This window comes from Temnothorax americanus, unplaced genomic scaffold (assembly GCF_048541705.1).
Source record: "Temnothorax americanus isolate GAGA-0224 unplaced genomic scaffold, ASM4854170v1 Scaffold9, whole genome shotgun sequence".
Classification (NCBI taxonomy): Eukaryota; Metazoa; Arthropoda; class Insecta; order Hymenoptera; family Formicidae; genus Temnothorax; species Temnothorax americanus.
In genome coordinates, this window is record NW_027509812.1 from 1,618,645 (window position 1) to 1,636,046 (window position 17,402).

General features: G+C 46.7%; 1 protein-coding gene across 3 annotated transcripts in view; it reads right to left on the bottom strand.

The window, feature by feature from the left end:
- Window positions 1–17,402, bottom strand: part of LOC143908125 (uncharacterized) — a 64,109-nt gene that overhangs the window by 27,818 nt on the left and 18,889 nt on the right. Inside the window, exon 1 of one of the 3 annotated variants that reach the window (XM_077425465.1) lies at window positions 13,267–13,740. The exons of the other annotated variants lie outside the window; for them this stretch is intronic. The gene's annotated coding sequence lies outside the window, so the exon portion shown is untranslated. Of the gene's footprint in view, window positions 1–13,266; window positions 13,741–17,402 lie in introns of those variants that run through there. 3 annotated transcript variants of the gene reach the window in all.

Sequence of the window (17,402 nt, forward strand, 5' to 3'; positions counted from 1 at the left end):
AGATTTGCACGTATTGTTTGTACAATGCGTATTACAAATAATATCTATCTCTATGTATCTGTGTATCATTTGCACGTATTGTTTGTAATTGCTCCATTAAATTCCTCGAAATAATTTTTTATTCAACTCGCAAGATTTTTAAGTTAAAAATAATCATCCCGCGAACTTGTATTTTATACGCGAAAAACCGGCGAGAAACTTGTATATTTCTCGTTGCGGTCGACTCTCCGCAGTCCGTCCCCTCTGATCTCTGTGGCATAAACGACGATCATTTACTGTATCGTCGCAGCCGCTGAATCGACGCGAATGGCGCGTTATTTTATCGCTTCTTTTTTTTTGCGATAACGCCGGGCCGGTGATAACGGTCGATAGGAACCACCGAGGTGTAGGTGCATTATCGCCGGTGTCGCGTCGAAACGAAACGACACGCGCGCCGTGCGTCGTCCTTTCGGGTCGAATAAATCAGTATTGAGCAGACGTGCGCGCGTAAATTTTTAAACGTCCGAGAAACCGAATGCCGCGCACGTCTGAAGAAACGATACAGTTCGGTGATAATTATAGCGTATCACAGGCGTTAACGAGATCAATTTACGTCGATAATAAATTTATTTTAAGCGAGCGACGCAATAATAAAACGTAATCGAAGTTCGAGCTGAATTTTTAGCTATCGTCACTTTCCTCGAATGTTTTCGTCGTCGGCGGGATATCTCGTCTGGCTGGGACTGGGACCTGATAACGATTTATATAACTCGGGAATTTCGTGATCGCTGTTGCCGCTATACACACTATGAGGAGTCGCGAAAAATCGCGCTGAAATAAGCCGTCTCTCGGGGCCGAGTGACGGATGCGAGATTTATGTTTATATCTCGGCTCTATTGGCATAACACCGCGCCGATAACGCGCGGCAGTTTGCATCGTATCTGGAATCATTACGCATACACGCTCATTAATGACGCTCGCGCAACGACGCGGCGCGGCGATACGTACGTTCGCTAAACGAGACGTCGATTATGTCGAGCGGCACGTCGGCGTCGACGATCTGTCAGCAGTGTCAGCGTCGGCGTGCGTGCAAAGGAAAAAAAAAGAGAGGAAGAAGAAAGAAACGAGCGCAGCACTGACGTCAGGAGCAATTTGGTGAACGTTGACTGTCGCGGCTGCCGCGTGCTGCGTGCTGCGCGCAGTCTGCGCTTCCTCTCTCTCTCTTTCTCTCTTGCCGGGTCGCTCGAACGACATCAATCTGACATCATAGCGTACAGTATACACCACGAGATCGTAACGTGAACCCTCCTCTCGGAAGAGCGAGGGACGATCTCCCAACCTCGACCATGGCGGGGGCAAGGAGAGGGTATATTTAGACGAGTCGGCTTATCAGTGCCCATTCGTCGCCATCTCTCCGCCTCGGATCCGGGTAAACGCACGAACGTTTCTTGCCTGCCTCGGATATATATATCTCCCCCTCTTAAAAAAAAAAAAATAGTGTGCGTAGATCGTAGATTAAATCGAGGAAATCAGCGGTCGAGGAAAACCGCGATCGTCTGCGAGATGTAAGCGCGTCTACCACGGATAACTGATAACGTAAGCGTTACGTAATAATAAAAGGTAATGATAAAAGATAACGCTCGGAAATTACGTGAGGTAATATACAGATAATAAATTCTTGCACTCGTGAAAAAAAAGTGAGCAATATCCGCGTAAGCGTATGCATAATAAGTAAACGAGCGATCTGTCTGGACGGTTATCGATCGCGTTACATCCGCGTCGATACGCGCGATCCCACCGGGGTCTCCTCTCTCTCTCTCTCTCTCTCTCTCTCTCTCTCTCTCTCTCTCTCTCTCTCTCTCTCTCTCTCTCTCTCTCTCTCTCTCTCTCTCGTCTCTCTCTCTCTCTCTCTCTCTCTCTCTCTCTCTCTCTCGCTCTCTCGCTCGCTCGCTCGCTCGCTCTTTCTCTCGGAGGACCGATAACGAGGCTGCGAAAGCCGAATCGAGGGCTCCCGCAGCGACCGCAAACACGCGGCCGCGACGAGTAAATCGAACGGAGGCGATTGATAAATTTGGCCTGACCTCTGGGATAACTCGGCCACGCGCCGCCTGTATATTACGGTGCAGGGCGTAATGCGCCAAACATTATTTATCGCGACCAAGAATATACACCGCGCCGACGACGGAGATAACGGAGACGATTCGTCGATTGACCGAGGACGGCCGGCCGAATTCCAAGAAGATCACCACACGGAGATACACTATACATTTCCGTTTTATTCCTATTCGTCGTCGTTTGCAAAAATTGCAACCAAAAGTACCCATCGATCGTCATGTTTTCCTCCGTTTTCAATCTTTGTTCGATACAAATCGGGTAACTTTCGTGAAAAGGTCAAAGGTTTTTTTTTTTAGCTGCAGGAAGAAAAGGAGCGGACGAAAAGGGCGAACATCGGGAAAGCAGTTTTATATAGGTTGAGATGAATCTACGTTCTGGATTAGATGACGTGGCACGGACTCGGCGTAATTTCATACCGTATTTTAAATACTCTGTCGTCTATCTGAAACGATCCTCCGCCCTCTTTGCGCCAAGAACGACACAAAAACCTCGGATATTCCTTCCGCCTCGCGTTGCGCAAACCACGAACCTTTCCCACAATCGTTATTGCGACGGATCGGACGGATTTATTATTTTCTCTCGTTATCAGATTGATCGATCCGGGGACAACTTTACGTCGCGTTGCGAAATAACTTCCAGCCGGGGGACGCGCCGATGCGACGTGAGAATCACCGCGGCCGTCTCGACGTTCGACGAGCGCAGCTGTAAATCGAACGAGTCGTCCGGCTTCTAATTTTATTGCGCGACAGACTTGGGAACGAAATCGAGCGCGCGCCGTCTTTCGCGGCGGTATTAAAATTTCGTCGATGAATCTTTCAACGATTTCGCGTCGCGAAACACGTCGTCCCGCTGTGAGAGACCTTTGCGACTCGCCCGCTGGTGTACACAGATCTCTCTGTGATGCAACTGCATTCGGTTACGTCACAGTGAGGGAGAACAAGATATCGCTTTCGTAATTTCTTAAGTAGGATCCGAGCTGCGAATAAGAGATAAGAGCTCGCGCGGGATCTACTTGTCGCTTAAACATCGCGCTTTCGTCGCGACGCGACGCGACGTTCGGAAATACTGTTTAAATAATACGTAATCTGGCGTTTCAAACGCGAAACAACCATGAAAACGGGGTATCCCCCTGCCCTCGGCCTTATCGAGGTTCGAGGCGTTATTTAAAAAAAAGCACGCGTCAGAGACCGCGCGATATCCGTGCTTATATCGTTTTCTTCGCGCTACCGCGCGCTATACGGCAGGACGTAACGTATATATACGCCGATAACTTTATCTCGACCCTATTCCCAACGAAAAGGCCGCGTTTCTCTCCCTCTTTCTCCCTCTTTCTCCACCGTTATCGCAGCGGGCTTCGATAACGATCTGCCAGCGGAAGATTTCACAACGACGAGAGCGAGAGGCAAACCGGCGCGGCGCGGCGCGGCGGGCGGACGGAAACGCGATCGCGTGTCGCCCTCGTTCCATCGATTCGCCCATACGCGAATCGGACGCGGCGAGAATTTCCGCCGACGGGGCGAATCGATTCGACACCTTGAATTCGCGAAGCGGGCCGCATCCGGCCGACCGATGCCGCGCGATCGAAACCCATCGCGTGATTATTACGTAATCGCGCTCTCGCCCGCGCTCGTTTTTAACTCCCAGGGCCAACCCAAGTTTTCACCCCGTCTCTCGGCGCGCGCGCGCGCGCGCGAACGTTCTCCGTAATTATATCAATTAGGCGCTCCACGTGACGCGTTATGACGTCTTGCCAAATTAACGGTGCTAAAAAATTTTACCGTCACGGTTACGACAGAAATATCTTGTTCGCATATTTCTCTGTTTTCTGATACGACGGTTCTGATACGAATTTTTGGTGTCAACGAACGATAGGAGAACGTTAAATACCGCGATAAAACAATGATGCGTTGGTTGGGTTTTTAATGACGCGATCTCTCCTTCCTCCTTCGTCCCGTAAAGCAACGGAAGGTGAGACGGGACGAGCTTAATCGCCGACATCGCCGTTGAGAAAACGGCGAACGCGTTATCGACGACACGTGACGTAAGGAATACACCTCGTATCGGTTATTTGCGACCGAGCTCTTTAAATCGATGGAAACCCCCGACGGGGGAGGGGGGGTGAGAGACGCGCGAACGCGTGTGTCGCATGACCGATAAGATGTCGGAAAACTGCTCGCGTTATTTGCAGAAAAGTCAGATAGCTGTTAGCGGCATATCCGTCGTGCGTGTCGCGCGTCGCGCGACGGTTTAAATTGTGCCATTTGTGCCCGAGGGAAATTGCATCATCGCTTGGCCAGAAGACGGCACGCGAAACAACCGTGTTTATACCTCGCGTCGAGAAAGAACCGCGATCAATTTTAATAAATTTCTCGCGGGGACCGTGATTTATAGTCCTTCGTTAAAAAAACAAAGAATTAAAATACATATTTATAAGAGAAGAGAGCGGAGGAATCTTCTTTATTCTTGCGCGAAAAAGTACGCGAAGGTTTAAAAAGGATAAAATGCGTGTTAAAAATAACACGAACGATAAATAACTGAATATTTTCAGTTCATTTTATTCCAACTCTGTCGCGCCCATAATTTTGTTGGCGCTTTCGTTATCACGTCCCGCGACAAAGGGATCGTTGTACTTTCTCGCGTGTAACTCGGGCTTCGGCCAGCTCGCCGCTTTACGTGCTCGCCCCAGAGTCGTGTGTCTCGTGACGTCATCTCGACGGGGTCTGGCAACGCCGCGCGACGTTGCCGGCTCGAGCGAGCGAGCGAGCACGCGCGCGCGCACGCCGGACCTCTCTCTCTCTCTCTCTCTCTCTCGCCGGAAATTCGGGACGTCTGGTTTCTTCTGGACCCGCCGTCGTGATTTCCGCTGGCATACCTTTCGTCACGCACGCGTGCACGCACGCACTCACGCACGCACGCACGCATGACGACGAGCGTGACTCCAAGCGGATTCCACCTATATACTCGATAGAACCGCGACGTAACGTAACGTACAGGATTTAAGTCGCGATTCAGACTGCATCGGCGCGTATTTTTACGGGAATGCTCGCGTCGTCATCTGAGAACCGGAGAATCCGTTTTGGCTGCGACAAACGAATAGTTTCGCGCGAAGATATACACGCCCGAGGGCAGTACCTTGGCCCGTATATCCGAGGCCCCCGAAGATGTACACGAATATCAGTTTACTTCAACTCTGTTTATCTAGACCATCTTTTGATCCACGCTCGCGCGTCGCATACGGCAATGTGTAACGTCATGAAAAGTTAGAGAAGAGACTTCGCCACTCTCTTACGTCAATAAATTATAATATAATAATATCTTTATTGCAATGTGCTTGACATTTCTGAAAACTGCAAGGAGATTCAAGGTAGATAAAATGTAAGAGTCAGAAAAGTACTTACGTGAAGGCCCAACGATGTTGCCGTTACGAAAGCCTACCAGTGACAAACAATGAGACGGATAACGAGATTATGATCTGCAAAGGATCGAGACCTCGAAAATTAATCGCCGAATTCCATCTTAATTAAGTAAATCAAAAATTAATGGTTGCGTCGCGTGGAGACGATATTATAGTCGCAGAGCCTCGACAGTCGGAACAGTCGTACCAGACTATAAATATACGATCGCGATACCCGAACTCCAAATCGATTCGCGTCGAATACGATTCGAGAGAGAGGGAGAGAGCGAGGGAGTAATAAGGAAATCATCGAGAAGGGGAAAAAAAGCGAAAAAGATCCGTCCGAATCGGGCTTTACGCTCGCTCGCTCGCGTAAAAAAAAAAACCTAAGGACGACGCCCAGCAGCCTCTTCCGCCGATTGTGGAAACGCCGCGGCCGCCAGGTAGCTGGGAGCGGATAATATCGTTCTGTCACGTCACACGATCCCCGCCGGTCGGTCGGTCGGAGAAAATCAATCCGCGCCGCGCGCGCGCGCGCGCGCGCGGAACGCTATACTAACTTTCCCGCGGAAAGGCGGGCGACGCGGACGGGCTACTAACCGCACGGAAAACGTCGACGTGCCTCAAGGGTCCCCGTTGCGATATTGACCCGAGGTTGCGTTAGGTTATTTCTGTCGGGGCGAGGGGACGGGGGTGAGGCCGACGGAAGAATAGGGGGGTTCGTGTACCTTTTCAGGTAGAACGCTCGGGTTTCCGCGAACCCGGTTCTCTCTCTCGCTTCCTTTATTTTTTTTCCCCGCTAATCTCCGTCCCTTCCTTCGCCCGCCTCGCCCTCCCGCCTCATCCTTCGTTTCTCTCGCACTTTCGAATCCTCCCTCGTTCTCCCCTCGCCCCCCGCGGGAAAGGGGAGCGACGGGACGAGGGGGAGGGAGGACGACGCGCGCTGATCCGCGCCGACGGCGTGTCATTTCATGAATATTGGCCTTCGACCGTGTCCTTGGCCCCGTATCGGTTCGCGAGGGATATCGCGCGCGTATCGTGGCCGCTCGCCCGCTCGTTCATCCGTTCCGTTCGTTCACGTCCGCCTCGGTCGCCCGCTCGCTCGCTCGCTCGCGCGTTTGCGAAATCGCCGCGGAGTAACGGCCGGCTCCGAAATAGAAGCCGTCGTCGCGCACCGCGCTTTTGCGGAGCGCGTCTCTCTTTCTCTCTTTCTCTCTCTCTCCTTTTCGTTCCTTTCTTGCCGCCGACGTTTCCCGCTCCGACCACCGCGAATTAAGGCTCGCGCATACCGAGCGCACCTGCGCCTGTGTGTTTCTCCTCCCAATGCTCTGAATTTTCTGTTGTTATGTTATTGTTACGGTATTACTATTTGCATGTTATTCTTACATTAGTTTTCTCGCGTTCTTGACCTAAAAGAGTCACAAATTCTACTACTCTTTTATCTTGAGGTTGTTTCATATTTTTCCTGTCTTATTGTTGTTTAGTTTAGGAATGTCTATTATTGCCTTGGTACGAGAATCGTCTTATAAATCTCCGGGGATTTTTTTCAGGTACATATAGATATGCACACTTTAGTCATCGATGATTCAATAACTACCATAACGTAGCGTAAAGTGGTAAAAGAACCGTTGCAGGAAGAGCGACAAGAAACTCCTCTTAAGATCGATTCCTTCTCCACGATGTCGGCCGTCGATTTTAATTACATTGTCACTCTTCATTTCAGCCGCTGGTGTACGTAACCGTAATATCGGGATTCGCGATTGAAAAGAAATTCTTAATCAACTTGCGCTTCGTCGCGTAATATTCTAAGTTTAATACCGTCAAAGCAATCCGAATCATCGATTTGTAATTTACTTTTTAAATTACCCAGATTTATAATGGTATATTTTTCAAGTCTTTTCGCGATCTTTGCTGCAAATGATTAAACTGATCAATTTACACACTTTCCTCCTTTATCTCTTTCTTCAAAGATATGCTTATCGTACACTTGTAATAGTAAAAAGTAATCGTCGGTATAGTTTTAGCGATAAAGAAAGATAAAATCCAAACTAATCTTAAAAAGCCAGCTATAGATCGTTGGACTTGAAAGCGGGTATAGATAACTGTAGTGTTTCGCAGCGTTTCAACTTTTACTACTTCACGCCAGTTGTTCGATTAGTAATGGTTGAAGTATGTACACGTATACCCGCGGTTAAAGAATACGCAGCTCGTAGAAAGCGACCCTTACTCGACATTAGACGCTTTTCAAAACGGTTAAACCTTCCGGAAATCTTGCTGCCTGAGTAGAGCTGCAAAATTTATACGATTCCCAACAAGTGCCTGTCGGTTTCTTTTTCAACGACGTCGGCCCATTTTGCCGTAGCGTCACTTGAAAGGAAACAGGATTATTTTATTGACTTTAAGAAAAAAAAGATGAACGGTGAAGATATATATATTTTTTCTCGATTTTAGAAGTGACCTAACCCTTTTTTTCAAATAAGCAAGACGAAGAAAAAATGAAGAAACGAAAATCCACGTGCTTAAAAATCGCTGCACGATTATGGGTTAAAGATCGTAAATCTTCGTCGTGCCTTTTTTTAGGTACTGAAAAAGACTCTTCGAAACCTAGCTGTTTACGAACTATTTAAGCCATTGTTAAGTATTGAGAGTCGGTTGCCAAATCAGCTACTTTAATATCTTCACGCCATACACGTTATGAAAACTTGCTACCTAAAAAAAACAGTCTTCCGTAAACTTCGCACAATAGCGCGATACCCTTCAAGGAAGTTACCTCTTACAATTGCGTTCGAAAGAGTATTAATAATCGGACGTTCTCCCGAAGCATCGGCTCGTCGCTGTTCCGCAAAAAACATAAATTGCGCGCTCGTAGGAGAACAAGAGTATTTGTTATTGCATCTTTATTTCGTGAACAGCGCGACAATATATATACGCGCTGCGCGTGGCGCAGCGTCTCCCCGCCTATATATTGCAGCTATATAAAGGGAAGAGAGCAATGGGTCGCTAACCGGGATTGATCAAAGCCGCAGACTGCCGGCGCACGATTCGCCCTTTAGCCGTCACCTCGTTAATAGGCACGTCGCGGCACAAAGGCCGCGCGCGAATTCGCGACGGCAATTTTCGAATTTGCCGAACGAAAACGGCGCCGCTCGCCATTGTCATGGTAATGGCCGGCGTGACGAGCGAGACTCGTTTCCGACGGTCGTCGGGCGTGCGCATCCTTTAAAATTTAAATCGACCCGTCGAACGACCCGCCGATCGGGGAAAAAAAAAAAGATTAGAAGAACCGACAGGCCCGGGCGTTCGACCTAATTCGACCGGCCCGCTGATAACGGTGACGTCACGCAGCGTGCTCTACTCGTTACTAGTCACGGACCGTAATGCGTGACGAGCGCGGTGACGAGCGTGACGATAATAGTGCGCTACCATCGCGCATACTACGTGTGCTACGCGTTAATGTTAAAACCCCGCGCCGCTCTCGTGACACGCTTTCGGCCGGCTCGCGCGCCTATTGACGAGCTTGTTGATAGCCGCGCAACCGCGGGGATCTTATCTCGCGTTCGTAAATTTGTACGGCTGTGATATGAGGTCACGCCGATTTGTCTTGCCTATCCGCGTGTAACTCTCGACAATCACTTTGCAATGTCGGAAATAACTTCAACCATATCAGAGTTGCTCTTACGATTTTTTTTTGCACAAATAGTCACCTGGGGTGATTTTTACACCCCAATTAAAAGTCATTATTATTGATTGCATACCGCATATTTTTTATTATTCTATAATTTATTAGTATTTGGGGACAATTTGTATATAGATTTATTCAACATTTTCTGAGATAAAAAGAGAAAAAAGTAAAAAGCTAAAAAAATATTTAAAAAATGAAAGAAGAGCAAACATTAAAATTTATTCGATACTGGGATGTGAATATCACGTCAGTGCCCGTTTCCGGGTTAATTTTATTTCAAGTATTTCTCCGCACGTTTATTATTTCGTACGTTTCCGCGTGTGAAACGCTATAGGGTGAAAAACAGCGGGTTTCCTCTGACGGTTACGCGAAGAGCAGCGAGAGAGAAAGCGCCAACGTGAAAAGACGAAAATTAATGGACGCGAATTAAATTATCTCGGGAGGAAACTACGGAATATTTCCGTGCAGCCGCCTGCGATATTTTTGTCTCCCGGATTATATATATAAGACACTGCGTGCGTGCGTGCGTGCGTGCATGCGCGCGAGCGTGCCGGGGTCGCGTGTTCGTATTGCGGAGAGCCGCGAAACGTGAGAAAACGAAAGTACGGTGGCCGGGGTCGGCTCTCTCGCGGATCGATAGCAGCCGCGAGAGCGGCTCTTTCGTCGTCAACGTCGCCGCCTTCGCCGTCGGCGTTGCCCTTCTTCCGGTGCTGCGCGAGCTGGCGCGGTGATGTCATATACAATTCGGCCGAGTTTACGCGTGTTTGTAAACAGGCCGAGCGAGAGAGATGCATGGTACGGGAAGAGGTGGAGGGGAGAGGGGGGATGGGGACGCGAGAGGGTGAACGACGGGGAGGAACCTTTCTTCAGGCCTGGATTCAGATGGGCCCTTTATTTACCGAGGCGATTTGTACATACACCTGCCGAAAGGCTATTAATGATAATAAAAGTTGTCAGAATCGATAGATAACGACGAAGCTAATGGCACTCTTTGGGTTAGATTGTATATTGTTAATTTTGTTTAAGAAAAAGTAAACGAGTGTCTAACGACACTTGGTCTTACGGAGACTATCCCGGTCTGCTGCTTGTCGGTATCTCTAAAGTGAATTTTCATACGCGTACAAATACTTACCGATATTATTCGTTAAATATTTGTATGAGGATTAATTCTTTATAAAACCGCTAATGACGGAACTAAAAAAGCATTTTTGTTGACTTCTGTAATATATAATCGCGTTGCATTCTCGATTATGATGGAAGAAAACGAGCGAGAAACGCTTGCGATTGAACGGCCGGCTCCCACGTGTCTCCAGCATTGCAAGTTGGATCTGCGCAGACGTTTCGCGCGCGTTCCTTCCTCGTGTAACTCGGCTTTGTCGAGCCTCGGTTGCGTCGCTCTCTCGCTTTCTCGTACGCGGTCGTGACGTCACGCGTTGCAAGTTGAGCCACAAAAGAGAGAGAGAGAGAGAGAGAGAGAGAGAGAGAGAGAGAGAGAGAGAGAGAGAGAGAGAGAGAGAGAGAAAGAGAAAGACCACGTTAATACTGGTTGCGAGTTGCGAGAGAGGAGCGGTAGTCAGACCACGAGAGGGGAACAGGGGAAGGGCAACGCGCGCTATACCGGGTGTCGCAGAGTATCGCATAAATCGACGAATTTCGATTTTCCTTCGATGATGGATTAGATGAAAAATTGCATAAACAATTATTGGCAATGAAAATTTGAGACTAACATTTAAGAAATTTGAGAAAATTTAAAAAATTAACAAGAGGTTTAAAAATTAAAGGCTCGTGGTTAACGCCCTAAATGTTGTTATACATTTTCATATCCGAGATAATTGTCATTTGCGAAAAAATTACTTCCTCATTCGCCGCGTAATATGTAAGATGACTCATAAACATTTCTGAGTCACGTTTCCATGTTGCATCGCATGTGTCTCGTATCTATCGTCCATAAACCGTTACTGCTTAACAATTCGTTCGCTATTAGGCCGTTCGTGCACGGCTTTTACGAACTCGCGAAGCATTTCGCAAATAAGATCGTGACTATTCGCCGACGTTTTTTACGATTAGTCTTCCATGGTGTATACAGACTTTGTTTCCTATAATCTTTTTTCCTTTTCTTTTCCGTTGTACGGCCTTTATCTGCGCTGAGAAAACCGTCGACCCTCCTTTGAACGGTTTTGTCGTATATATTGATCGTGTGCCATGTCACACGCCTGTCAAATGCCTCTCTTCTCCGCGCTCGTCTGCGTCTCGTCATTGATGCACTCTCCACGATTCACCAATGTACCGTCTCTCGACTTCTCCGAAATCAAATTCAGGCCAGCCTTCAAGTTCCCTATCCGTCTCTGCCGGCTGTGTTTTACGATGTCGAGTACGAGATATCAAGCGCATCTCTTCTTCGTGACATACGTCAAGAGAAATGCGTATGTCTTTTTCGCGAATTAAAATTTGGACAAAAAACGGAATGTTCAGAATTTTAATCTGATGTTAAAATGCTTAAAGAAAAAGATCGAATTGTCCTTTGGAAAGAATCTATTACTATATCGTTACGGAATGTAAAATTTTATTACTGATAATATAGTAAAATTATACGCAAAAAATGCTTATTTCGAGTACAAAAAGTTTTCTTATCGCGACGATTATCGTTAAACTAGCGATATGTACGATTCATATTAGATTTGCAGAAATTCGTTGTTCGCGATCGATTCGAGGTTCGTCGCTTGTACATATATGTAGCTCTGTATGCGAACAAGGCGAATTGACACTTTGTTGATTCGCGCCCTTTGATTTTGTCGAAAAACCGCTCCACTGGCGAGTCAGCGCGAATGTTAAACGAACGCGAACTCGACGAATCTGCCTGTCAATGCTATTCGCGAATCTCGTACGAATCGCGAGCTACAAAAGTCTGATGCCAGCTAGCCCGCGCTCGAGCTCACCGCGAAATCCATCGGCGATCAATTTACGTCGTTAATATAAGGGGGAAACTGGGGACGATCTATAGGACAAAGTCGTACGGCGGCGGCGACACGCGCTTCGGACTGGACGAACTCGTGCTGGACTCAATCGGGCTGCTGGTCGCCCGCTTCTTTCTTGCCTGGTCCCGCTCCGAGTGTCGTCGCTCCAGCTGCCTCTCCCAGTCCCGCCGACCCTGCCGATCCTGCCGCATCTCCCGATTTAGGATTTGGGTAATTTCTACGTTCTGCACGATCGTGAATATCTTGGTCTTGGCGATGTTCAGGTAATAGGGACTCAGTGACTTCAGGGTTGGCGCGATGCTGGCCAGGAAAGCGTCCACGGAGTGAGACTGGGACGACGCGGCCTGGAGCTTGAGATCGTTGCTCTTTGCGGGATAATTCGAGGTCGTTAATTCAATCCTGGGGATAACCAATCCCGAGTCATCCTCGGCTTCTTGTCTGAGCTCTTCGTTTCTCGCCGTCGGTTTCTCGCCGTGCGACCCGATGTTCGTCTCGTCCTCGGTCACTTCGGGATTGGCGGCCGACTTCGTTTGCAAATCGCGAATGTCATCGCGCTTCATCGGCGGCGTCTCTTCCGCCGCCGGCACCTCATCGCTTTCCCTAATAGAATCCGAGCGATTGGGGTCTCTCTCCCTTATGAATGGCAGCAGGAAGGTTAACTGGTTCTCGTATTTGTATCTCATGTTCCTGGGCTGTCCGGTCAGTCCGCTTCTCGTGACTCGTTTCTTCAGGGATTTCCGGTAGTTGTCCCTGATGTTGTTCCATCGCGTCTTGCACGTTATCGCTGAATCGAGTAACAATGTATTCTCGGATTATTATGTGTAACACTGTTGCTATCTCGAGGATCTTTCGATCTTGCCTTTCACAGCAGTTTCGCTCTTAAATTTCTTAATTAAATGCGCGTTTACGCTTCGCCTCTCTACTCAATTTACATCGGAATGAGTCACAGTCTCGACTAATTGCACATAGATGAATAATAGAAAGTTAGCTACTATATCAACATCCGGAATTAAGTGGACGCATAACTTGTTACTAAATCCGAAACTAACTTCCATGCGCTTCCAGCGTGTAACACGGCGTCCTAATGCGAGAGATGGTACAAAGCGCGATCGATAATTTACCTGAATGCCCGAGGCACTGCGATATCTCTTTCCACACGCGTTGCTTGTGAACCCCATCGATGTATCTCTTTTCGGAAGCGTCGTACAGCTCTGCGTGCTTTCGCACGCACTCGATAAGCATCTCGTCATTCATCGGAGATTAAACCGATAAGTTTACGCGGTACGTATTTTTTCGATCTCCTCGCTGCGCGTCGATTCCAAAAGCCAAACACGATTAAACGCATCAGCAGTACGAATCACATCATCCGCGCCGGTTCACGGAACGGACGTTACTGACATCGGTGTATCGCCACTAGTCGGAAAGCCGCTTTGTAGCGATTCGCCGCGGCCTGATACGGGCTGGCACGGACTAATGACGGATGAATTCAATTATTTTGCACAAGCGATTTAACGCTTATGACGAATAACGCTAATTTATTCTCTTTCCTTTCAATCATTCATTTCAGGGAACATTTTTTTATAATAGAACAAGTGCTAATACAGATATCAGAAGTTAATATAAAGTATTGAAAAATACAGGCAAATGAAATATTTTTGCGCGTTATAATGTATAAATCATATAGCTTTGGCATATAAGATATTGTCAATTAATGGCGAAATTATCTTAAGTGTCCGATGCCCATTTCTACCAATGTAGATTAACTTTAATCACGGGGTTTAACACTTACTTTCTATCTTTTTATAACTCTTAGAACTAGGAAAAGAAGACAAGTAAGGTGAACCAAGATTAAAATTAACCTGCGTTGATAGAAATGGACATGAGTCATCTTTGAAGCTAACGAGCCCGCGAAACGGAACGCGAAATGTGCAGCAATAACCAATTTATCAAAATTGATTTAAGGAATAATAAATGTCAAGGATAGCACGTTCGCCGAATATTTGTTTTCTAGCGCTCGTTCAATGTTTCCACGAATTGATTGGCGGCGCGGTCAATGCTTAGACTACAGTCACCGTGCTGTCATTCGCAAGAAGGACTCGAAGGTATGGTGACGCGAGCGTTCTGCGTCGTCGTGTTATTGTTTTTTGAGACGCAATTGCGATAAGAACCAAGAGAGAACGTGGCCCCTTACGAACAGTTGGCGTTCGTTTTACCTTGCGCGATTAAATTAAATTCTAATTAACGATTCATAAACGAGGCGACGACTTATCGATGAAGATATTTCGCGCGATCTATTTTTATTTTCAGTAAAAAATTGAAGAGGCCGGGAATTGTAAATTATTGCACATTTATATGGTTGTTAATTATTTATGTAACGCACCTTTCGAATTCGACTGTATGTACCTCACATTCCAAATTTTTCATCAATTTAAATCTAATTTGCCTGGCATTTTTTATGCAAACGAGTGCGCACGCGGTGTACACTAGTTACCGATTCGCGTTTCAAATAATAGAAAGCCATGGCGAATTCATCAATGATATGTGAATTCCACGAAATTTATCTGTTCGAAATGTATAACGCACGTGCGTGTAATACTGGATTTCGGGCAGCCTCTTGCATTTTAATTAGCCGTTAATTTGATTCGTTAGTCGCCGAGTATCACACGGTATATCGAGGAAAAACTGCTAACTGCAATTTTCAAATTTTTCGATTATATTAACATTATTAACGAAATATCGAGGGTATAAAATGAATGGATGGAGCGGCGCCGGCGTCACAAGCCACTTAATCAATAGTTGCAATCGTAATTAAATAATTTCTTATGTGTGTCGTCAAATTCTCTCGACGTTCGAAAAATTTCTATCAAAAATTTCTGCCGTTCGAAATTATGCTCATTTGCGAAATATCATGTCGAGCGGATACAACAGTCCCTTGTGCGATTATATTGTTATACTTTTCTCGCATTGTCTTTTCGTTAGAATATGATAAAACGCGGACACACCGTCTGCGATTCATGTCAGGAGCACCGTAATTCGTAATTAATCGAGTACAGCAAAGAACTTTAAAAGGAAGAAACACATCTCTCGCGGGTAACGGCAGAACAACCATGAATAATTTAATTCTTATTATTTCATTCGTTGTCCGCAAAATTAATCATTTGCAATTATTTAAAACTTGCAACAATTATTTTTTGAAACAATATTCTTAACGCACCAATTTTATTGTAATTTCTGTTAGCCTCTTCACTAATTATTACAACAATTTCACCAAAACGCCAATCGTTTGAAAATTGTAAATAGACTAAATATTATTATTTTATAAACGTACGTATACATGACGTCGCGCGAGGTTTCAAACCAATCTTATACATATATTCCACTCGATAACAGCGCCAGGTAGAATATACGCGCCTTAGACGGAAGGGAGGCTCGGCCTAATCTAATCGCATTCGTCGACGAGTGCACGTCGGCTTCGTGGCACCGCGCGACTCTCAAAAACCGGCGAAAGCGGCCGCTCGCTAAAGGTGGACGTTGCACCTTGCTTGTTTTCTGTTATTTTTTCGCCGTTTGACCATCGGGTCGAGTCGATCGGGCCGGCCAAGCTCGCGCCTCCGAGACCGACGTCCTAAAAGTGCATATTGCACCGGTCCGTCTTAATGGCGGGATGGCGTGACGGGCTTGCTGGAATGCGGGGTGCCGAACGGAACGAAACGAAACCCGGCGGGAACGCGATGTCGCGTGTCCCGCGCCGTGCGTTTCGCGGTCGCGTGTGTCGCGGATTGTGCGCGCGATCCTTGGACCCCGTCCGAACTAAATGTCTCGCCGCACGAACGGGCCTCTCGCGAGCTCGATCGCCTCTCACTTGCACTTTTAATTTCTTCGCTCGTTGCGCACTCGACACCGCGAGTCGTCCGTCTTTGCTTGTCGTAAGGAGCTCACAATGCAAAATCGTAACGGGAGATCGCAATCCCGATGTCGATTCTTTAATATGTGAATCAGTAACGCAATGTTGAAACGTTTGCGAATTTATTTAGCACCTCGCTTCGCAAAATTCTTTATTTTTACTGCTTTCTGCAGATATTTAATTCCGCATTATTGACCTCCAAGTTCTTCTATGTATTTTTATTTTTAATTTCACTATTTTAATGTGACAGCTATACGGGAAGAGCTGAATAAAAAAGCGTTTCGACCATTTTTTAATATCAGAGCTCATAAATAATTTCTGAATGAAAATTCAAAGATTAAATTTTCAACGTGCACACACGTGCGGGAATAGAAATGTTGCTAGCTTATCGGCTCTGCGCCATCGGACCCAGAAGAATCGATTCCCAGTGACTCGAAATGGGCTGTCATTAAAGTAATAGCGATAGTTTCGGTACACCTTGAGATAGATATTATCTCGCGATATCCCGGAGATTTTAACTGTGTACAATTTGCTTTTTAATTTTACGACGTGCAATCTTATCCGCCCGCAAGAAAGCTGTAGGATATTATTAGACCTCCTTATGCCTAATCTCTCTTTCCCTCCCATTCCGGTGAGCTAGGCATCGTAATATATGTCCCAAAGTTAAAAGGCAAAACTTCTTATAGGCAAAAAGGGTCGTAAGTTCCCAGCCCGGCGCGCTACCTTGCGCAGTCTCGCGTATCTCCCTTCGGCTGAGAACTTTGATAGCATACGCGTCGACGTGTTCTCCCGTTGCGTGGGAAAGTGCTACATAATGACACGGTCATTCTTTGCACGTCGGGTGAAGCCAATAGCGGACGCGCTGTCGGAAAGTCTATCAAGACAAGCGTGTTCGCCGCCAAGATTTTCTCTCGTTTTACTCCGACGTTTGAATTCCCCCTCTGGTATATTAACCGAAGCGGCGGTAATATACGCGTCCCAGTGTCTTCGTGTAAAAAATTGCAGAAATATATTATCCACGCCACGTCAGCGCAATTGGAAATAATTCGATTATATTAAAACTGAACTGTTAGTTTCTTATTTCATTAATTCAATCTTTTCGTCGACATATATATATATATAGCTATATCCGGTTAATGACTTTAAATTCTCCACAAATTACGCGCGTCAACGATTTCGGCTTTTGTTAACACATTCGAAATAGAAAACCGTCGTTATTGCGATCATTAATCCAATGCAGTAGGTGAAAGTTAGTCATCGCTCGCGTCGAAATTATCGAGTACATATTTTCTGGACTCGGAAAGATGCGGAATGCCGCGGATTCTTTGTTCCCAGTGCCGTTAAGCGGCTCGC